The sequence below is a fragment of the Macrobrachium rosenbergii genome, chromosome 9, assembly GCF_040412425.1.
Source record: "Macrobrachium rosenbergii isolate ZJJX-2024 chromosome 9, ASM4041242v1, whole genome shotgun sequence".
Classification (NCBI taxonomy): domain Eukaryota; kingdom Metazoa; phylum Arthropoda; class Malacostraca; order Decapoda; family Palaemonidae; genus Macrobrachium; species Macrobrachium rosenbergii.
In genome coordinates this window covers 37,467,446-37,489,865 of record NC_089749.1, presented here as the reverse complement: position 1 = coordinate 37,489,865, position 22,420 = coordinate 37,467,446, and positions in this window count along the sequence as shown.

The window sequence follows — 22,420 nt, the reverse complement described above, 5'->3', positions numbered from 1 at the left end:
TCTTTGCAACATTAGCAAACTGATTAGCAAACTCATTTGCCACTAACCGGGGATCTGCTACTTCGTGACCTCGTTCTGTTAATCAGGATGTTGGTTCGAATCCTGCTACCGGACATCAGAATGAACTCCTTTTCTTGCATTTGGCTCTAAGGATTTGTAGTGACAATAGTATTCAAAAGTGTGAAGATTTCGAGAAGTCAAGAGGACATTGTAATTGTTACGATTTCATACGTATCTGGTAAATTGTGACCAGTAGAGTGTGTGTGTGTGTGTGTGTTTGTACCAGGGATGAACTTCATCATTTAATTTTATTTATTTACGCTTGGCAGATGAAGATAAAGTTGCGTTGCAATGAGGCAAGTGTAGAAGCCCAATAAGTGAATTAACCATGACTGCCAGGTTTTACAGATTTCTGGAAGTAGCTGAGTTTTTGCTCGGTATCCCCCCCCCCCCGAAATTCTATCATGGCTTCAACCGTTCCATGCCGAATTCCTTTCCAGTGATGTCACAGCGGCTACCGTTGAACGATAAAAGCATTGCATTTCAGCTTTACTAAGGAAGTTTGCAATAAAGTAAAAGTATGCAATTAAAAGAGAGAGAGAGAGAGAGAGAGAGAGAGAGAGAGAGAGAGAGAGAGAGAGAAGGGGCTATTAGGGAAAGAAAATTGTGTTAGACTTTTATTGCAACCAGTCTTACGTGTAAGAGATTTCGATTAGTCGGCGTTGGTGCCTGGAAAGATGGTTAACAGATTTCGACAAGGAAGAGCATTATATCTATGGCATTGTCGATTACCGCTTATCCATATCGTTTTGTGCTGATTTTAGTTACTGAGAATTATAGTTCGTTGAAGGGTTTTCCAAATTGTCTATATCATATATTTAAAAAACGCAAACAAAAACATTCTGATTGTTTGTCAAAATAAGCGCAAAATATTTCGAAAAGGAATTAACAAATAGTTAATGGAACTTGATGGTATTATGAAATAAGTTTAAAAAAGTTACACAATGACCGTGCACAAAAAAAAAAAAAAAAAAAAGGCAGTAGGGAGACATAAAAATAATGTATGATTTTAAAGTGAAATGCGTCATTATTCACAAATTAAGTATTCTTGAAAGGTGTACTTAAAATCAATAAAAATAAATCAATAAAGAAAAAAAAAAATTAAAAAAACCGTAAGAAATAGCATTCCAAGTTGTCTTGTGGACTGGAGCGTTGTTAATAATAGGCTTTTTGTATATTCGTGAAACAAAGATAAATACTGGATTCGAAAAAGTGAAACCTCAGTTAGGATCACGTGCCATCATAAGTTTGTCTAATTCAGTTTCTTAAAACACACACAGACACACACACACACACACACACACACACAGAGAGGCGTCAGGAAATTCCTGGGAGGGTCACCGCTAAGCCGGCGGGTAGGTTGTTGCAACATCGTCATCCCTGAAGAGTTCCAGCATCCTCATTCTGAAGATGAATCACCTTCTTCTACCCATTATCACTTGAAGTCCGTCATCTTCATGTAGCTAAGGAAAGTCTCTGCTGAAATCGTTTGGTTTGCTGGCGTTTCTTCAATGACTGAACGAACGAACCTTTTCTCTCATTCAGGTAAAGTTCAAAGGAATGACTATTATTATCCACCAGTTGACTCCTCTGTACCTGAGAGTTTGTGCCGTGTGTCTTGATATACAAAACTCGATACAAAGTATGTAACTTGTTGCAAGGGCCAGAGAACAAAATCCACAGCTGTTCTTACGCAGTGGAAGTTTAGAATGAAGGCCCATAGAATACCGTAATTCACCGTAAAGTATAATTTATCGCAAGAAAGAATGTACTATATAATCGATGCTAAGCGTAAGCATCATGATTATGCGATATACACTTTGCATTACAAAAACACCTCCTAGAAACTCCTATGGAAAATAACTTCAGAGAGTCCGAAATGGACATTTCAATATGCAGAACTAAATCACAGTTAAAGGCTCCAACCTTAGTTTGACATGCGCCAAAAATCAGAAAATGCGTTATTCCTATTGATAATATTCTTATAGGTTAGGGTGAAGCTAATATTAATCACTCAGCCATGAATAAGGATGCAAGTTCACTTCCTTCCATCCTTTATGGTGGAGCTGGAGTTGGCCCATCCTTACCATTGCAGTATTGTGTTTATTGCGCTGATATATATATATATATATATATATATATATATATATATATATATATATATATATATATATATATATATATATATATATATATATATATATATATATATATATATATATATATATATATATATAGAGAGAGAGAGAGAGAGAGAGAGAGAGAGAAACTACCTGTCACTTTTTGCACACAAACTCAAATATACGTGTGTGTGTGTGTGTGAGTGTGTTCTCACACTTTGGGATACGCCTACGTCTACGATCTCAAATGAAGAATTAAAGGATTAAATTTAACTTCCGTCGTAGGACTTGAACACATGCACAATTCTTTTGATTCATATAATTGATTCTATAATGCTTTCATATACAAGGCAATTATTGCTAATTTCATCGCCAACTGTCAAGTTTTATTCATTTAAATTAACATTTTTAGTCTAATGGAAACTAGTTTTCTATGATCAGGTTGCTTTCATGATCAGTTAGTTAAATAGACTAAAATGATATGTGATATTTGTCGAGAAATATTGTTCCTTTGGTAATAAGCAAGTAAAATGTAAAGAAGTTCCTTTTTCCATACTAAATATTTTTGGAAAATATAGATAAATTTGCCATATCTTGGTCTCTTTTCTTCTTTGAACAATTTCGTTTAAAGCTGCCTTAGCTAGTGAGATTACCTAGTCGATATTTGCCAAAATAACCACCCGAAGTAGATGTTTTGCTTAGAAATATTTGTAGTTGTCTGATTTGTATTATCTAAGTGTGGATTCCTATGTTTTGAAGCCTGCTGAACTATATTTTCCTGTTTAAAAAGCACTCTGAGACATATTTCTCAAGATGACCACCAGGATGTTTGTCTTTCTTTACATAAGTTTTGTCTCGGCTAGTACATTTTCAAAGTTATGCATACAGTGCTGCTGTTTCTCGATCTGCTACTGTTCACATATGCAGCTGCAGAGTGATGTGCAGGGAAGCTCTGCCTGAGAGCACTTGCATCTTCCTTTGCAAACCTTCTTACAGGACCACTTTGTCAATTCTTGACAGCTTGCTGCAATCGGTGGTAGTGTTGTCCAATGTATCTGCCATGCTTCTCCTTTCTGTGTCCACCCCCATTCAGCTGGACTGTTCATGTGTGGATTACAGTGGGTTGCCTGGCCCCAGATGATCCCAGCCTGGTAGGCTGCACGCTTTGCATGTTCTCTGAGGGCTGCCTGTGTTGATGGAATTGAGTTGTATGGCCTCTGTGTTTGGATACTGGAAAATGGACACACTTGTAACGTGTAAAGATGTTTCAGCTGTGGTCACAGTCGGATTATGATCTATGTTGTCAACTGTTCCACTTGTGAACAAATTCTTTCTCAAGACTCGGTGACAGATTACGCCATCTTCCACATACTGTGCAACAACTGCTTCTCCTAACTGTGCTGAGATTTCTAGGACTCGGTCATATGATATGCTGAGCCCATTCTCATGGAGCATTTCAATTATTTGTCTCTTCCTCGTCTTGGCAAACACATACAGGCCCATTTAGACTACAAAATGTGGCTCCCGGTCCTTGGAATGCCTTTGGACATCCGTTCCTTCCTTGTATTTGGCGAAGTAGTTGTACTGTAGAAGTTGTGATATAACAAAATCTGATTTAGACGCTCCATGGTGGAGTTGGGACTTGATGTCTGCACCATGTTCGATCATTCATACAAACTGAAGCAGTGATGGTGGCACAGCCTGTTCTAAGTCTTTGTCATGAAAATAGCTGCTGAAATTCGACTTCTGACGGAGCATGTCTTGTCTTATTATCCCAGCGGCTTTTGCTAGATGGATCGCTTCACCATAACGGGATGCTTCTGATACGATTGAACCTACATCAGTTTCAACAGCCAGCAGAACTTCTCGTCCTTGGCGATTAGCTTGCAGCTGTGGAATGTGCAAAAGCAGCTGATCCTTGAGTCGAGTAGGATGAATATCAGGCGAGTCAACACCAAGCTGTTCCAGCCTTTGCTTGTAAAGCTTGGTCAAATCAGCAAGCTTGAAAATCGGTGGCCTCTCACTGGCATTTTTCATCTCACAGGTGTAGGTGACTAGTTCAGAGAAAGCAATTGGATACGCATTCTTCCAGTGTTCCTGTGCTTTTTCTTGCTCCTGCACCTTTAGGTATGCCCGTTCTCGGTTATACAATGCCAACAAACAGCCAGGGTGATATTTCACTTCTTGGGCTACGACATCTCCTGCACTTAGTTTGGAGAGAAATTTTGTATCACTGAGTGTTTTGGCGCATTCATTTATTCTCCTATTCACTTGCATTGTCATTGCTTCTCTAAGCTCCCCTCCTTCTGTTTTGCAAAAAAAGCATTCTTTTGTTTTAGTGTCTTGGAGCTTTCGTGGAATCTTACTTCTACTGCCCTTATCACTAGTACCTACATGACTTGTTATTTTTTTTAGCTCGGTGTAACTTTGTGTTGTTGAACAGAAGCCTGCAACTCTCATGACATTGTGCCTTATTTTTTCTCAACGTTTCCTCTATCTCAGAACCTTCGTCAAGTCTTGCAGGGTCTAGCTTGATTGGTAGAGCAATGAGTGAGTGAAACAGAGGAATATTATTTGCCAGGATCGTATATCCATCATCCCCTCTTCTGGCAGGATTGGCCTGGGGAGATTTTAGATCTTCTTTCTTAACCTCCTGACATAGGCAACACTTGGCCCAGTCTGTTTTCCATGATCGTCCAGTAGAGTTTGCAGCCATGATTACGATGACGTTCAGGGTCGAGGGTTTATCCTTTTACCACCCTGTACATGTAATAGTATAATAGGCCTCTTATGTCCTGTAATATACAATAGGCGCTTTCCTGTATGGGATACAACTAGGTTCTTGCACTGTGTCATACACCTAGTCCGATCATTCATCCAGTGTCATAAGTCCCGTGTGATCTGTACACCATCCAGATAGCTAAGACCCTGTTATCCTTGGTTTGGCTCTCCTGTGCTGGCACGTCCTGTCCATTCAGGTGCGGCTGCCTAACTGATTTGGGGTTGATTAGGCAGCATTTGGGATACTAGTAGGTTGTTGCAGTATGATGCCAACCTAAATTTCCTACTTAGCTGATACTGAACCCCATGCTGAATTTCACAGCAGTGATGTCACCAATGTGCCTTGGTAGTGCCTGACAATCACTCCTTTAATATAGTGCCTTAACCATGTTATAAACTAGAAAATATACATCAGCAGGCTTAAAAACATAAGAATCCACACTTAGATCATGCAGTTCGGACAACTACAAATATTTCTAAGCAAAACATCAACTTCGGGTGGTTATTTTGGCGGCCATCTTGAAAAATGGCCGCCATTTTGGATTTTCAATTGGCCAATCGGGCATATTTGATTAGTATCCCTTGGAGAACAATTGTGCCAAATTTGATGCTTGTATCATCATTTGCACGATTCTTCTAAAAAATTACTCTTATCTGCCCCACTACCACCCTTTCAATAAAATCTAATGCCAGATACTCGTCCTAGATGGCTTCACACAGCGTGAAGAGTTCCCAGGCCTACTTCAAATACAGTATAACGACTGGGCCGCGACCTTTCACTGCCCTGTTGGGTTCGGTCTTCTGTGTTAAAGGGCAGGCTGATACAGTAACTTCCCCCTTCTTGAATCAAGTACTTGCTGATCTAGGTGAGTGTTCTTCTCCAGCCTTGTGCCGAGTGTCAAGAAGCCGGAGTTGTAAAACAACTTCATCTAAAGGGTTCAAAGCTGTGACCAATTGCACTCAACTGTATGTGCAGAGGCAAGGCTTCATACTTGATCAGTTGCACTGATGTGGCCTAAAATAATTTCTCTTGCATTACAATGCAGAAACGTAATACCTCCAAAGTGTTTATGATCGTGAGCAAAGTGGCGGAAATAATTACTGCCAATAAGGATCGTGATCTTGTCCAACGTATCCAAGATGGTTTTATCCGTATTGTGAAAGAAAAAAGCAGAGTTTTTTGCACTTGCACCTAGAAAAAGCTCATGGTTGACCTTATATTGTATATATAAAATGTGAAGGGTGGTAATGACATGATTCTTGGAGGTGACATGTTAACAGTAATTAGAATTTATGATAAGAGAGAAGTTTGTGCTAATGTAGACAGGCGATTGATTGGTTTGAAATAGAAGGGGTGAAAAGACCAGGATGCGTTATGCTTCCTTGGATATTTAATCTGTTTATGGGTAAAGAACTGCAAAATGTTAGAGAAAGAATAGTAGATGTGGGTGCAAGTTGTTAAGACAAGAAAATGGGAGGCATGTGGAATGCAGATTGCTGATGATGGAAAACGTGATGTGAACTTAAAAAACATAGGTCATTTGAAAATTTTTGCAAAACAAGAGTTGTCAAGAGTTTAGAGTAAATGTAAGTGAGAGAAGGGTTTCGGTGGTAACTGTAAGCTAAATAGATGCAACACTCAAGATTAAAGTTGATGTCGTATCAGTGGAATTTTTTCATTTGAACAGGTAGCCTATAGGGGAGTAAATGTACCAGATAATGGTAGTGAGATAAAAGATATGAATTGCAGGATCAAGTACGAAAGTCAGAAGGGAGTATGGAAACTCTCTTGGAAGGGAATTTGAATACTTGTAGAAAATAAAATTTCAGCTAATAATCATTTAAATGTTTTGTATTATTGGTCTCTGCAAATGAACTTGAAAAAATGGTTAAATCTGACACTGAGGAAGTTAATTTTGCAAAACAGGGTTGCATTAGTGTATATTCTGAGTTCAGGACAAGAAAGCTTTACATAAGATATTTATTATGCTTAAAACTTTGTAACATATTCTGATCACATTATGTTGTTCCGGTAGATCTTTTACTCTTCATATGATAAAAAGAGTATCTAGAAATAATCAGCAGGAAAAACATTCCAAAACAGGAATTAAAATAATATTAGGATGACACTTGCATGAGAATTATTTTCACCTCACAATTAACTATCAATATTTGAGGTTACATTTCCTTGATTGAGTAAAATGCTGCTGTAATAGCAAAATGAATACCACTTTTAAAAGAAAAAAAAAATGGGTAAAATGATGTATATAAAAAAGTAATGACCCTTATATGCACAAAAATAGTTATTTACCCTTTTAATCTTTGCTGTTGTTAGCAAAACTGAGTCTTCTTGGTAATGTTTTCTTCCCCTATGTATAGTTTACTTGAAAATACCCCAGAGGAAAGGTGGAAGATCTTCCACTTCTTGTTTCACTCCCTTCATGGTCATATACCTATATACATATATGTTACCCCACCTCATACATGGACGGGAGACTTTCCTGGTCACCCTGAGTAGCGATGGCCTGAAGATTCCTCTCTCTCTCTCTCTCTCTCTCTCTCTCTCTCTCTCTCTCTCTCTCTCTCTCTCTCTCACACACTCTCACACACTCACACACACACACACACACACACACACAGCCCTGTTCCTAACCACCAAAACATGGGTGTAAAACAAAAGAAGCCCATCTTACAAAAACCAAGTTTATTGTGTAAGTCTAACAACAAGACAGGTAAATGAAATCATGCATAAGAGATAATTAATTCCATTAAGCTATACCCCAAAAAAAAAAAAACTAAACCGTTGCGAGAAAACATAGTGTGTGGGAATTAGCTCCCGCCTCCCACAAAGTCACCAAGTCAGACCACATTATTTATAAGTACGTTATTAATAACTTTCAATGTCACTTCAGTTCCATTTCCATAAGGGGCTATATGCCATGATTATTTATGGTTCCTACCTTAATCAAAACATCTGCAAGGAATAGAACCATCTCAATTAAAATCAGAGCTCACCCAGTTCATAGCACACAGAAATACGTGACAAATTTTAAATTATGATAAAGGAATAATCATTGCAAAATAACCAGGTCTGTATTAAACACATGTAAAGGTTAGTAATTTTCTAAGTTCCTACTCACTTTTTCAGCGACAGGTAACCCCGATTACCAGGCATTCCAACACGTCCTCCTACTTTGGTCTTTCACAAAGGAATGAATAATCTTTCACAAGTACCCTTTGCACTTAGCAATTTTCACAACACACACATGGACACTACTTCCGTGGCGCACCTAAAAATCCGGATCTCTAACCAGAAATGCTCTTTCAGAAGATAGCTAGACTTCCTTTCTATAATAATGTAGAAATTTTGAAATTGCAATTTTCAGCCCTTGCCCACAATACCTTCAACAATCTTAAACCTAGATGGGCCCATTTTACGAAAAAAGTCACGAAATTCTTAGAGACTTTGCGAAAGACGAAAATATAATGACCACTCGTCCAGACAAGGGCAAAGACACAGTAATTCTTGATAGGTCCAGCTACACACAGAAAATGAACGACATTTTATGTGACATGTCAAAATTTACTGAAGTTGGGGAACCGGACCTTTATAACATTACCAAACCTGAAGACAAAATGAATAGTTTCCTTAGAACACTTAAACAAAACAAAGTAATAGACAACAATACCTATCAGGACCTCCTGGCGACTGGATCTACTTACGGAGTTATCTATGGACTGCCCCAAATACACAAGGACGAAATTCCCCTCAGACCAAGTCTTTCCTCCATTAATACTTCCAGCTATAAAATAGCCAAGTCCCTTATCCCATTCTTCAGCCCCTTACCAACAATAAGTACGCTTGGACGAATTCGACTACCTTCAAAGACGAAGTCATTAAGCAAGACCCAGAGTTGTTCATGGTTAGTTCTGACGTAGAATCGGTGTTCACAAATGTTCCTGTAGCTGAGGCTATAGACATCATTTTAAAAAAGTTATTTCCTACCGATAATTCCGTTTTTAATAAATTTATTAAAGCTCAGTTTAAATCACTTCTAGAATTGACTGTGCTGGACACGGCCTTCATTTTTAATGGTACTGTTTTTAAATAAATAGAGGCGATGGTAATGGGCAGTCCTTTGGGACCGACCTTTGCTAGCATCTTTATGAACTCTCTGAAGGAGCTACCTATAGATGAATGTCCTTCTGATTTCCGTCCACTCTTTTATAAACGTTACGTTGATGATACATTTGGCCTTTTTAGATTTGACTACCATGCTGACGTGTTTTTGGAACATTTAAATGCACAACACCAGAACATTAAATTTACCATTGAGACTGAAACGCATAATTCTCTCCCCTTCCTTGATGTAAAGGTAACCAAGGATGAAATTGGCTTCCATACAGGTATTTATAGGCAGAGAACTTTTACTGGCCTTAGCACGAATTTTTATAGCTCATGTTTTTACAATTTTAAAATGAATTCCTTGTCCACTTTCCTTCCTAGAGCCATTAATCTGACCTCAAGTTGGTCTGCATTTCATGCTGAGGTGGTTATCCTCACTGATTATTTTAAGAATAATTACTATCCCCACCAGTGATTGTCCATAGAGCTCTCAACAAATTGCTTAATTTGAGACTTAACCCCCAACCTTTAGGCCATAGTGTTCCCAAATTATGTTTGTATGCAAGATTTCCTTTTTTAAATGACAACAGATTTCTGAAAAAAATGTATCAGTTTATTCAATGGACAATTACCCGTTCTTAATCTTGAGTTAATCCCAATAAACCCACGAACCACTGAATCTCTTTCCCATGTCATGGACAGGATTAGCCCTTTGTTTACTTCCGGTGTGATTTATAAATATAATTGTCCTAGATGTGATCTTGGCACTTACATCGATTGTAATAGGAGGATGCAAAAAGTCCGAATCTCCTCTTATCAAGGAATTAGTTTTAGAACAAGCTGTCGATTATCCAATCCCGAGCAGTCCAAAGTAAGAAATCATAGCAAAATTTGTAAGACATATAGATGCTAAGGATTTTAGTATAGTGGGAAGAACCTGATATGTAGAAGACTTAACCACACTTGAATCTATTATGATTAAATTAACTGTCCCTGCCCTTAATCACCAATCAACTTCCACCCAACCGCTCATCTCTTAACGTGCCTCTGTATCCTCTTTGTTTATGCTCCCTCCCTCTCTCTCCCCCGCCATGCACTGGTTGTCTGTGTTAGTTTGCTTTACACTACCGATGTAGGTAGATGTCTTGCTTTTCGTGTTGGCCCTGGCCTCCTTCTGATGTTCTGTTCTTTTTTTAAATACGTTTTTAAAATATCTTTTAAGTGTTTTTAAGGTTGTCTTTTTTTAAATTGTCCTTTAACATGGTGCCAAGTATATAATGTGTATACCTTTTACTGTTTATACACAATTACTGTTTAAGTTCATCGCTTTTTCAGCCTGGAAAATGTATCAAGAGATACGAAACGTCGGCGTATTATTAAATGGATGAAGAAAAAAGAACTCCAATTTGCCTTTATATACATTTATATATAGGATTTTATTGTATTTTTGCAATACATACATACATATATATATATATATATATATATATATATATATATATATATATATATATATATATATATATATATATATATATCGTCGGAAGGCTTGTAAGGATGGTATTGAGTGGCATACTGGCTGGGTATTGTCTAGTTTATTGGTGGTTCCTTACTGAATCAATGTACAGAATCTTCGAAGTTGTTATTGGCTGGTGCGAGCCGCAAAGTAGTTTCTACACACAGACAGGGCAAAACAGAGGTTATGTTTCGGACATCTGTGCTTGTGGACAGACAAACAGATGGCGATTGTGAGAGACATAATAAATGTACAATGATAAAACATTTATCAATGGAAAGGCCAGAAAATTCCACATATGAACATTTGCATGAGATTCGAGACAGATGAATGAATACAATGCAGTAGCATAATATATGTGAAATGGCGAGATGTTTGGCGTCTTCACAAACAGAAACATACATACAGTTTGACACAGAAGATTCGGTGGAACATTACGAGTACATGATTAGAATACTTGCATGGCAATGCAAGTAGTGGTGATTGTACATGAATCGAGACAACAATGGTTAGAGAGAAACAGACAGAAATGTGTATGGTAGAAGTTGCGTTCCTTCGAGTGGTCCCCTCCAGGTGACACACGGGAGGGAGAGAAAGCGGGATGCTTTGTCTTGTTTTCTCCGATGGATGATTCACACACACACATGCGCCCGTAAGACTGCCAATGCGGTCTTTTACAGGCTTCTCATTTCTGACGGGGCCTTTATTCAGCCACATTAATTTTTTGTGGATGATATTGGTAGTGACCCACTGCTGTCATTGCTTTGACTCCTGCAGGAATTTAGAAGCATTCTCGGTCGTCGTATCACATAAGTCGTCCTTCATTCTTCCCACACACAGTCCTTGATGGTGGCTGTCTGCAGCCTTCCTTCAACTTCCCGGAGTTGTCCTCGAAGAGTCTTATTGACAACATTCCATGAGATACGCTCAGCCATGGCGATGTATGCTATTTGGGCATATTTTCTCTCTTATGCCATTTTTATTGAAGTTCATGGCATTGTCCACAGATACTATCTTTTTATCTTGGATCAGTCTATACTTCTTTTTCTCTTCAGGCAAGCATAAAGAAAAACTATTCTTTCCACTTACTTTTTCTAGTCGATGGACCATTTCCTTGCTCATCGGCGATGTCTTCAAGACTAAATCACAGATTAATATAGAAGGTTTTCACTATTGCATGTGGGCTTTTGAATTTTAAACATGATGTCATTGGGTGGTGAATTTCTATTGGTCGGCAGGTTTCATTTTCTCAGTGGTCTGGGCAGCAACATGGGCATACCTGGTGCTCCTTAGACGCGTCCTGTGCCCCGGCTTGCAGCAAAGGGTGCGATTCCTGCCTCTGGCTGATAGTACTGACTTCCTTCATTGTCAGTAGTTGTGTCCAGGGGTGTCCTGTCACTCATGTCTCCCTTTGGATTCTCACGGATGTCCCGTAGTTTCCTTGAAGAAGGGAGGATGAAGTCTGCTATTTGCCATCTGTGGAACCGGGCTTCTCTATGCACGATCTTTCTAATAACTCATCTAGTGTCGGTTTATGCTCGTGGTCATCTACATATTGTTGAGATATTGCCCCTTGGTTGTGAGGAGCTTGCAGTCGCCTGTGTCGAGTGGTAGTGGTGTGACTTATGTAGTAATTGCTGAGGGCTTGACATATCCCATCGGTACATTTAAATTTGTATACTACGTTGATCGACTCCCACACCTCTCTACAGAGGGATGTACTATTTCGCATTACAAGGGTGCCGAAAGGGAACTAATGTGGGTTGGTGTCTTAACGCCCGTGGGGAGTGCCCTGACGTTTACAAACACTCTGTGGTAGCTGCATACGTGAGACATGCAATTACACGGTTCCTGGTGGAAAGCTACTCAGGCAGAGCTTGAACGTGTTAGGCAGCTCCTAACTAATAACGGATACGACAGCAATCTAATAGAATGTTGCATATGAAAATAGTTGGATGTGTGTGCCAGCACACTAGTGACAGCACCTTACTCACCGAGAAGCATCATATTGTATTACAAAGCTACATATCACAGCCAATTCAAGGACGAGGTCAAGGTCATGAAGAGGATAATTGTCAACAGTATGACACATACGAATCCTGACAAGGGTATAGCCTTACGTGTCTACTGCTGCCCCCTGGGGATATCTCGTGGCCCAGGAATTCCACCTTCTCAATGTTGAAGGTGCACTTGTCGAACCTGACGACGAGGCCACTTTCCTGCAGGCGCTGCAGGACCTTCCGGATGTGCCGCAGGTGTTCCTTCTGGGACCTGGAAAAGATTAGGATATCATCGATGTAGCAGACGCAGAAGTCCAGGTCCCCCAGGATGCTGTCCATCAACCTTTGGAAGGTCGCGCCTGTGTTCCTCAGGCCGAAGGTGGAGAAGGCGAAGACGTAGGAACCGTAAGGCATGACGATGGCGGTTTTGGATATGTCTTCTGGCGCTACTGGTACCTGAAAATATGATTTTAGAAGATCCAACTTTGAGAATTATTTTGGCCCCGTGGAAGGAGGCCACTAGGTCTGCATGTTTGGCAGGGAATAGTGGTCGGGTTCTGTAGCAAGGTTGAGCTGCCTGTAGTAGCCGCAGGGCCTCCAGGTGCCGTCCGCTTTCTGCACCATTTGAAGGGGGGAGGCCCACGGGCTGGGAGCCTTCTTACATATGCCCATCCTTTCCATCTCAGCGAAGGCCTTCTTGGCCTCCTGAAGGCGCTGTGGGGGAAGCCATCGGAACTTGATGTGATGGTATATCCCGTGTTTGGCAGGGGCCCCGGGCACCTGGCGAAGCTCGGGTTTGATGCCTTCCAGGAATTCCTTCAGAAGGGAACCATACTGGTGGGGTGTGACGGAACAGACGGGGGGCTCCCTGGGGCCCGGCGACAAGGGCGGGGACTGGCAGGACTCGGTGTCCAGCAGGCGTTTGCGGCCGACATCGACTGCCAGTCCGAAGTGGGCAAAGAAGTCTGCCCCCAGGAGTGGGGTCCTAACGTCCGCAACAATGAATTTCCACCTGTATCTCCGGCCAAGGACGGAGATCAACAGGAGCTTGGTGCCATAGGAGAGGATGGGGAACCCGTTGGCGGTCCTCTCTTGAAGGCGGGAACACTGACTGCATGGCTCCAGTGTCGATCAACATCATCCTGCCGGAAACAGTGTCGCGGACGTAAAAACCTACTGGTGCAGGGCCCCTGGGTGTTTCAATTGCTGCTGCCATGGCGGCCTGTGTGGGTGGCCGCTGCCTCCCCCATTTTTTGAAGGGAAGAAAAGGCAGAGGGCTTCGCATCTCCGGGCAGCTCTCCCGAACCTCCGGTGGTAATAGCAAAGTCCCGGCCCCTCCTTCTTCTGCTGGTGGGATGGCCTTTTCTGGTCGACGACGTTGATGGCCTCTGTGGTGGGGTGTGTGGGCATGGATGCCCACTTTGCCGCCTTCGCAGAGTCCATCAGCTGCTGCGCCACCCTGATCAGGTCCTTGACTGGCAGGGTGTATGCCTGTGTGATCTGCCCACGGACCTCTGGTGGTAGCTGCCGCAGGAAGATCTCCCTCGACAGGCTGATTTCTTTGTGCCTGCCGCTGCTGTCAGTCTCGGGGAGGAGGAGGAGGTCCTGGAGGGCATGCCATGTTTCCAAAAGGTTTCCCTCCTGTCGGGGGTTGAGGGCGAGGTCGAGGGCACGGGCTCTCTCGGAGACCGGCAGGGAGCAGGTCTTGACGAGAGTGGCTTTTAACTCCTGGAAGGTGGTGGGGCTTGACGTCGTCATTAACCATGGGGCGATCTTCTTGTATATCTCCTCCGGGAGGGCATTGATGGCGATGTCCGCCTTCAATACTTTGTCGGTTAGGCCTGCTACCCTGAATTGCCCCTCGACCCTGTAGAACCAGGACGCTGCATTTTGTTTGGTGAATGGCAGCAGCCTTATGCTGAGGGCCACCTTTGGTTGGTGCGTCAGGGGGGTCATCGAGCGGGGTGCAGGTACCGAGAAGCTCACAGTCATTTGTATGTAGTTAGGAATGTCTGTGCCCGTGCTCATTCCGCACTCTCACTTGGAGTGTGAGGGAACACTCGTGTCAATACACGCTTGGGGGCGTGCCGTGTGGGTCCGCTAATGACGCCAGCGATCTGCCGACAAGGGTAGGTAACGCCCGAACGCTTTGTTAGAGCGCCGTATTTAGTCCATTAGGGGTGTGGGTTGGTTTATCAGGCCAGACTTAGTCGCCGTTTGGGTCCGTTAATGGCTTCCGGGAACCACTCTAGGGGTCACCACTGTGAGAGAGGTGCGAAATAATGAGCAGGAAGACAAGTACTGCTAGTTTACTGATGAAGCGATCCACTTATAAAGCAGCGTGCTGACACCTGTGTACTTCGCAGAGACCGCGGGTACAAAGATTTACAGGTGACCTGAGGTCAAACTATTTCTCTACAAAAAACAGGACAGGTACATACAGAAAACATAATGATTAATAATGTCTGATGTGTTACAAAAAATACTGCGTTACATGCATGGTCACTTGAACAGACAATAAAATATACAATTCACAATTATGGTAATAATATGTGTTCGGTCGACCCCAGGTCGAATGTGAAGGCACCGTAGAAAACGGGATGTTCATTACAGAGAATGCTTTGAGCGGGGACTTTACAAGCTTGACATCTCACGACGGTGCATCGAGGGCCAGCAGCCACTGTCAGGCCCTGGATGGATGGGCGTGGGGAGGGTCTTTCTCTCTCTCTCACTCTCTCTCCAAACTCTGTCAATCACAGCCTGTCTCAAACCACCCTCCTCCCATCTTCTAATTGTGCCCACCGGCCCGGCACTCCGGGTTGGATGCTTCGTTTCGTCACAGACAATAATGTCGGCGGAATGGCGGCAAAATTTGGTAGTGCTGTCGCCTTAACATTCGTTCAACTGGTCGGTACATCTCAGTTCTTTCGACTCATGATGACACGCATTTTGCGGTTTTCATGCCTCCCAGTCCATCAGAAAGGGAATATAACTGTCTAAAAAGAAATTAAAATCTTTGGCTACATGCTTTCTCACGCCTAATCATTATTGTCTTAGAAAAGGGGATATGATAACCACTTAATGCTAATGTGAATCTAGAAGTAATGTTTCACTTTTACTGTTTACGAGCATTAATTAATTCGTGTCCAGCAAGCTGTTAGGGTTTTAGTCATGTGGACATCTAACAGATATAATACTTGAAACAGTAAAAACGCTGTAGCTGACTTTGTAACTGGATAACACATCACATGCAGCTCTCGTACTAAAAAGCATAGTCATTTACATCCCGTCTAAAAATGTTCATGCCACTTAGAAAAACCTGATATAACGACAAAAACAATTCAAAAACTATATATGCATGCGTTACACACTTGCAATTGCAGAAATAAATATTCCTTTAACAATAAGGTAAATTACTTGGAAATTCACCTTAATTGATGTATATTCTCTGCACCAGATGTTGAAATTATTACACAGAAAAAAATTAAGAAAATCCCAAGACCTGGAAAGTGTAAAAAAGCAATTCCTGAGAGCAACCAATGCATAAAGCAAAAACAGATAAAGAAATCAAAGAATGTGGCACCATTCGTGGCCTGTTATAGAAAATAAAGGTAAATGTCAAACCGAAAATGAGCACAAAATTTAGTTTGGAGAATATCCAATGCAAAAAACAAAAAAACGATTTTTTCAAACAAAATATAATTTCCACTGCATTTTGCCTCGCTAAACTAAACAGTGACTGTCAACAAATACCGGACATAGCACAGGATGCAAACCCTGTTCAAGGTTACGATGACCCCACCCCCACCCTTTAATGACTACAAAATAGTTATGCTGGAAAACAAATGATTTATGCCCTGATGACTAGACACGCATAAAAATGCTTTAAGCGCTGGTCTTCAAAGATGCACACACACTCGGAGAAAAAACACTATGCACAGACGTTCAGACTCTATGCTCTCCACACTACTAGTGTGAGTGTTATATGAAGAATTGTGTGGTGCACGCTTGACGCCTTTGGAGGATCTGTGGTATGTGGGACATTCAATGGGTACACATCAACTAACTGGAAGAAGATTTCAGCATTAAACTCCCTTATCAGCTGGCCAACTACTCTTATGCTAGGGACATGGTCGTGGATAACATTATGTGTCATGTGTGATGCGACTTATCTGCCTTGTCTCAATAGACGATGGTTACGTACCAAATGGCAGACCAGTCTACAGTGAGAATGATGATAACCAGACTTACATCTTGAGGTGTAGCACAACAATTCCCCACACTTTTATGGATAACACCTTGCTTGTTGCCCTCATTGTGCCACAGAAGCTACTTTTATACTATAAAGTCGGCAAAAATTGACTAGTGAACCAACTGTCCATGAACAAGATGTACTTCCTGCCTAAAGAAAAAAGCAAAGGTACCTTAGCACCTTAATCACAAAGTAATGCCTCTTGCCTGTGTTAAAGTGCATAAAGAGAAAGCTTCTGAAACTTACCTTTGAACATGCTGAGAGCCTCCCAAGTCTTTTACTGGAAGGGACTGTGACTTGTAAAATGTAATTAGATTTTGGGAGATCTCAAAATGTAACTTTTGGAGAGACGGGACCTTTAATAGTGCACTACATAATTCTGTATAGATATCAATATAAAACACCAAGTGTTCCCCAAACAGAACTATGGCTTTGCAGTGGAAACGTAAGCATGCATGGGAACATAAGCAAGCATGTGGTACGTGAAAGTGTATGAGTATGTAGCATTAATGGACAAAATTGGGTGATAAACATGTGGAAAGTCCATGTTGTCAAATTCGTAATCAGACAAGAACTGTCCCCAGTGTCTTTGTGACAAAACTTGCTCTGGCTTCCATTGATGCTATTGAATGTTCTCCAGCAGTTCTTGATATTATGCCTCTTACAAAGAAATATCATCATGGTCAGTACCAAGAACATGCTTATCTCATCCACTGATACAAAGATTCGTTTGCCTGTCGAAGAACAGACGAAGTAACCAATGGTACCGACATCCCAGTCCACGGAAATCTGATGTTGACCCTTCAAGGGCATAGTTGACTTAAAAAATGCTGGGCTGTCGGTTAAATTTCACTGTACGTTGAGAGATGGGTTGATGCATATCAGCCCATCTCTCCACCATTTGTCTGTGTACTGTTTGTCACAACCATCTTCCACCAAATATAATCTAAGTTGGAATGGATATGTACAGAGCCAGTTAAGTGTGGATAGTAGCCAGATTAAAATGCAATTTTATCTTAACAACCATGTTGTAAGAGCAGAGAAATTTGAGAAAGAGAATTTCTGTCACTATTAAAACCATTATTCAAGCAAAGCTTAAAACTTCAGCATGCAATGAAGTCATTCTGCTTAAAGATCTTTGTTTACAGGACTTACTTGTAGCAAGATCTGATCTTAAAATTTATCTGAAAATTGCAATTTGCATGTATAAATTCACTGTTTCATCCAGATGGTCTGTTTCATTTACACAGTTCACTCCATTGTTTACAGAAATGAGCAAAGTGATGTCATCCCAATAGCATTGCTATCTTCAAACTATAGAGGTGTCCCAGAACCTTTACAGATTAAGAGTATGAACTGATTGGGAGCGTATGATGACAGATATGCTTCATCTCTGGCCAAAACTAGAAGTATCAAAACTTCTGAAGACTTTGTTCTTATGATTATGCACTACATTAACAAGACATTGAAAGAATACACTGGTGATCAATTGGCCTTTGATAGTTGCTCAATCAGTGAACATTATCTCAAAAATAATACAAGATGAAAATGATCTCAAATTGTCAAACCAGTTACCTCCCACGTTTTGTCCATCTTCCAGGTTTTGTCCACCAAAAATAGTATATCTTTCCAAAAATAAAATTGAAAATGTTGCCTACTTACAGGCTTAATAAAGGAATCACAAAGTGACATTTACGGAGAAAGTCTGGCCAAATTGCAAACCAGAACATCTGTAACGAACTTAATAGAAAGCACACATGGCAAACTGATTTTTACACTAATGATGCCACGAACCATGAGAGAAAGTTGCACATATTTTCACACAAGATTCTGGTTTTGAGAGCGAGGTGCAACAGCTTCGTGAAACCCACATTCTCACAGTGATAGGATGCAGATAATGCATTAAATTGTCAGTGAAGTATATAATGCCTTGAGAGGAGAAAAGTCTGCTGCTCTTCCATCATTACGCTCCTCACTGTTCCTTAGGAGCACAAAGCTTTTTTCACAGTTGCTTTTAAAAAAGACCCAAGGTAAGTGCATGTGTTGACTATATAACGCAGATGGGTGAAATCAGTGATGTTAGTTTATTGTGTTGGCAAATCAGCAGGAACAGTTTGAGGCCCAGAAACTGCCACTGACAAGAGGATGCTTACGTAAAGAAATTCCTTGAGCACATAATCACGCTATGGTTTAGAGCTCAACCAGATCTAGTGCACGGACAGTGCCGTGATAATGCTTCATACAGTCCAGTAACGCGTTCCACAGGCAAACGCCAAGCTGATGAAATGTGACCGCAAGAAGAGAAACTACTATGGGAGAGTTCATGCACACATCACATAATATCTTGGACTGAAATACCGGTATGCTCGCTCTGCAAGATCTGATCGGCATTCACATATTGTCCCTGAAGCGGTGCTGGGACGGGATGATGGCTTGTCAAATGATAATGATGATGCCTTATTATAAATATATTAGAGAATATTACAAGTCATAAGTACCATATTTATAAGCAGTTAATAAAAGGGAAAGAGTAGTCCTTCATATTTCAGTTTTAATATTGCTCAAAATATAATTTCAAGCAATGAGGTAAGGGCGCATGATAGCAATAATCACTATTTGTATCAGGAAAATTCATTCATTTTTAGTTACACGCGCAAGGTAATCAGATACCATTGTGCAATGTTCACATTGTTATGACATCCATATTGGGATGTAAATTTAGGAATAAAGGATTTGTATCGAGTGAATGCATAGTGTTTAATTAGATTATGCAATATGTTACAATACTTGATCCTGCTATTGTAAGATTTGCAAGCACCTTTCCAGATTTAATATTTATAACTAGGGTTATATAGCGTACCATATTTTTCTAAAAGCCACTCCTTTCTGATAACTGTCTCTTGTGAAAATATGAAAAATTATTTAATTTTAAAAACCCTTTTGGAGCTTTGCCATCAACATCTGACTCCGAGACAATTTTTTCAAATAAATTTCGCATTGCGTAGCAGAAACCACAAGGCACTGTCAAAAACACGTTTTTGAACACCGCTTGGATAAAATACACAAGTGAACACTTTATTATCTTGAAGACTTGTATTTTTTAAAATTTCAGTTGCTTTTAGACTTTAAAGGTAAAATATACTTGATTTCAGAATTAGCAGCGATCATGGAATTCATTTTGATTATCTCTAAGCTAAGAGGGGTGGATAAAAATTTGTAGTGAATGATTTTTCAATTCAGCACTCCCTAATTATCCTATTAAGTAAAGATCGCAAAAATTAACGTGCAATGCGGGACGGAGATACAATTATCTGCCACAAACCAATACTCCATAAGCCACGTAACAATATTACCTGAAGGTTATTAGTCTTTACTATATCATCTGAATAAAAAAAACAAAGTAAAATAAAAAAGGACTATCCCTGCAAGTCAAAGAGGGTGTAATTGTTTCAAGGTGAGAGCAGGTGAAAGTAACACCCGAATGTCCTAACCTGCCCTGCATTGAAAGAAAAACCAATAGAGAATGAATAAAGTTTAAGAAGAGCGTAAAAGAGATGGAAAACAGAATAAGGAGATGAATGCCACAGCTGGGAGATAGAAGATAGACAATCACCGACCCAAGCGCTGCTGCATTGCAAGACCTCCTCACAGTGAATGTGAGAGACTTGGCGTACCGACTGGCGTGTGTCCTGTGGCCACTTGGGCCGGGGGGTGATGGGGGGGCCCCTCTGAGTCACTTCGGTGAGTTCATAGTGGAAGAATTACAAAAACAGAAAGTGCTGCATCCAGAAATACTGGAACTGAGGTGTATTAAAATGAAATCAGTAGTGCTCTTAGCAATGACAATTGTCATGATCTCCATTTCGAATACTCTTAAGGTGTGAAGAAAGACAGATAATTTAGTGGGAAGTGAAGATCTGTGGCATGAAAAGGATGGAACCCGTGAGAACTTGTGTTTCAAAATATTCTCATAAATAAATATCAGTATATCTTCGGCAACTCGATTACCAGAAAGACGGAAGAGGAACCGTTGTACTTTTTCTTTAGATTGCATAAACACATCATTTTCCTCTCTCTCTCTCTCTCTCTCATGGGGACAAAGTATGAAGGAAGTAAGCTTATTGCATGCCAAGTGACAATGCCAATATACAGTTATGCATCCCAAGGTTAGGAAAACGCTAAAAAATTCAGTGTAAGTTATAAAAGAAACCAATATAAGTTTCTCAAAATTTTAAAGTCTCTCTCTCTCTCTCTCTCTCTCTCTCTCTCTCTCTCTCTCTCTCTCTCTCTCTCTCTCTCTCTCTCTCTCACAAACGCGCGCGCATACACATACACGCGCACGCACATACACATACTTTGATTACACAATTACTATGGGGTTCCTTTCCCTTATGCCATACCCACATCACCGTCTTCCCACAATTACTTCATAATGAAGGGGCGCTGTCACCTACTGTACCTTTCGCCGCTCATTCCCAGTCTGTTCTGATCTTTTCAAGGATGATGGCTTCGTTCCTGGGAGAACTTTCCCTTTCTTGCTGCTGGTTATTGATCCTTACCTGATCCATTTTTCTTTAATATTGAACCCTTTTTTTCAGCAACCGAAAGGAGTATTCCGATAACCACGAGAGACATTTCTTCTGTAATCTGTTCATCACTTTTTTGCAAGTATCATAATGTATTGTATAAACCATCCAAGTTCAGGTTGCGCCTGTAATCTGAGAACTCAGTTCTTTATTTACTGCATGGCCCTTTACCACGTCCACGTATATGGCTCCCTTTAGTTGTCTTAAGCCTTAAACTACAGTTTTACGGTCGCCCCCCCACCCCGCCACTTTCAGATTTTGAAAAATCAGATACATTTGTAATTAAGACTGATAAAATGCATGGAATATTTCTTGACGACATTCAAGAGGCGCGCTAAATCATTTAAACTTATTCAGTTTTTGTAAACCGTCAAATCTCTCAGCCAGTTTTCTGACTTACTGGAGCGGGTAACTACAAAGAAATAGGGGAAAAGTGCAAATGGTGATGCAAACATGAAACTTGGCTCAACTATTCTTCTTGTCCCTTGGTCTCATTATCAACCTCCGGCCACACAAAATTTTGCCATTTTCCAAGATGGCTGACAGGTTTTCAAAATGGCGTCCTGTGGATGTTTGAATATTGGTATTTAATTGATTAATCACATTCAAATCCCTAAGTCACTCCCAGTTTATATTAGCATATAAAAAAACAAGCCTTTATATATGTAGATACATCATTTCTCTGCATAGAAATATGCAAGATGGCTGTCACTAACTCAAAAATGTCAGCCAAAATGCCAAAAATTGGTACTTGAGCTCATATATGAGGCTCAAGGTCGGGTAATACATAGATTTGGGGTAACTTCAGCCTGATCAGTTCATTTTTTGTAGATTAGAAATCAATTAATCCCCACTTAATTACTTTTCATCCTCATTTAGAAAAAAATGGGTAATAAGCTTAATGTAAAAGTGTAATAGTGTAGTGTCAGTGTACTACCAGGGCACACTGGTTGACGCTATAGCTGTGAAACTCAACATG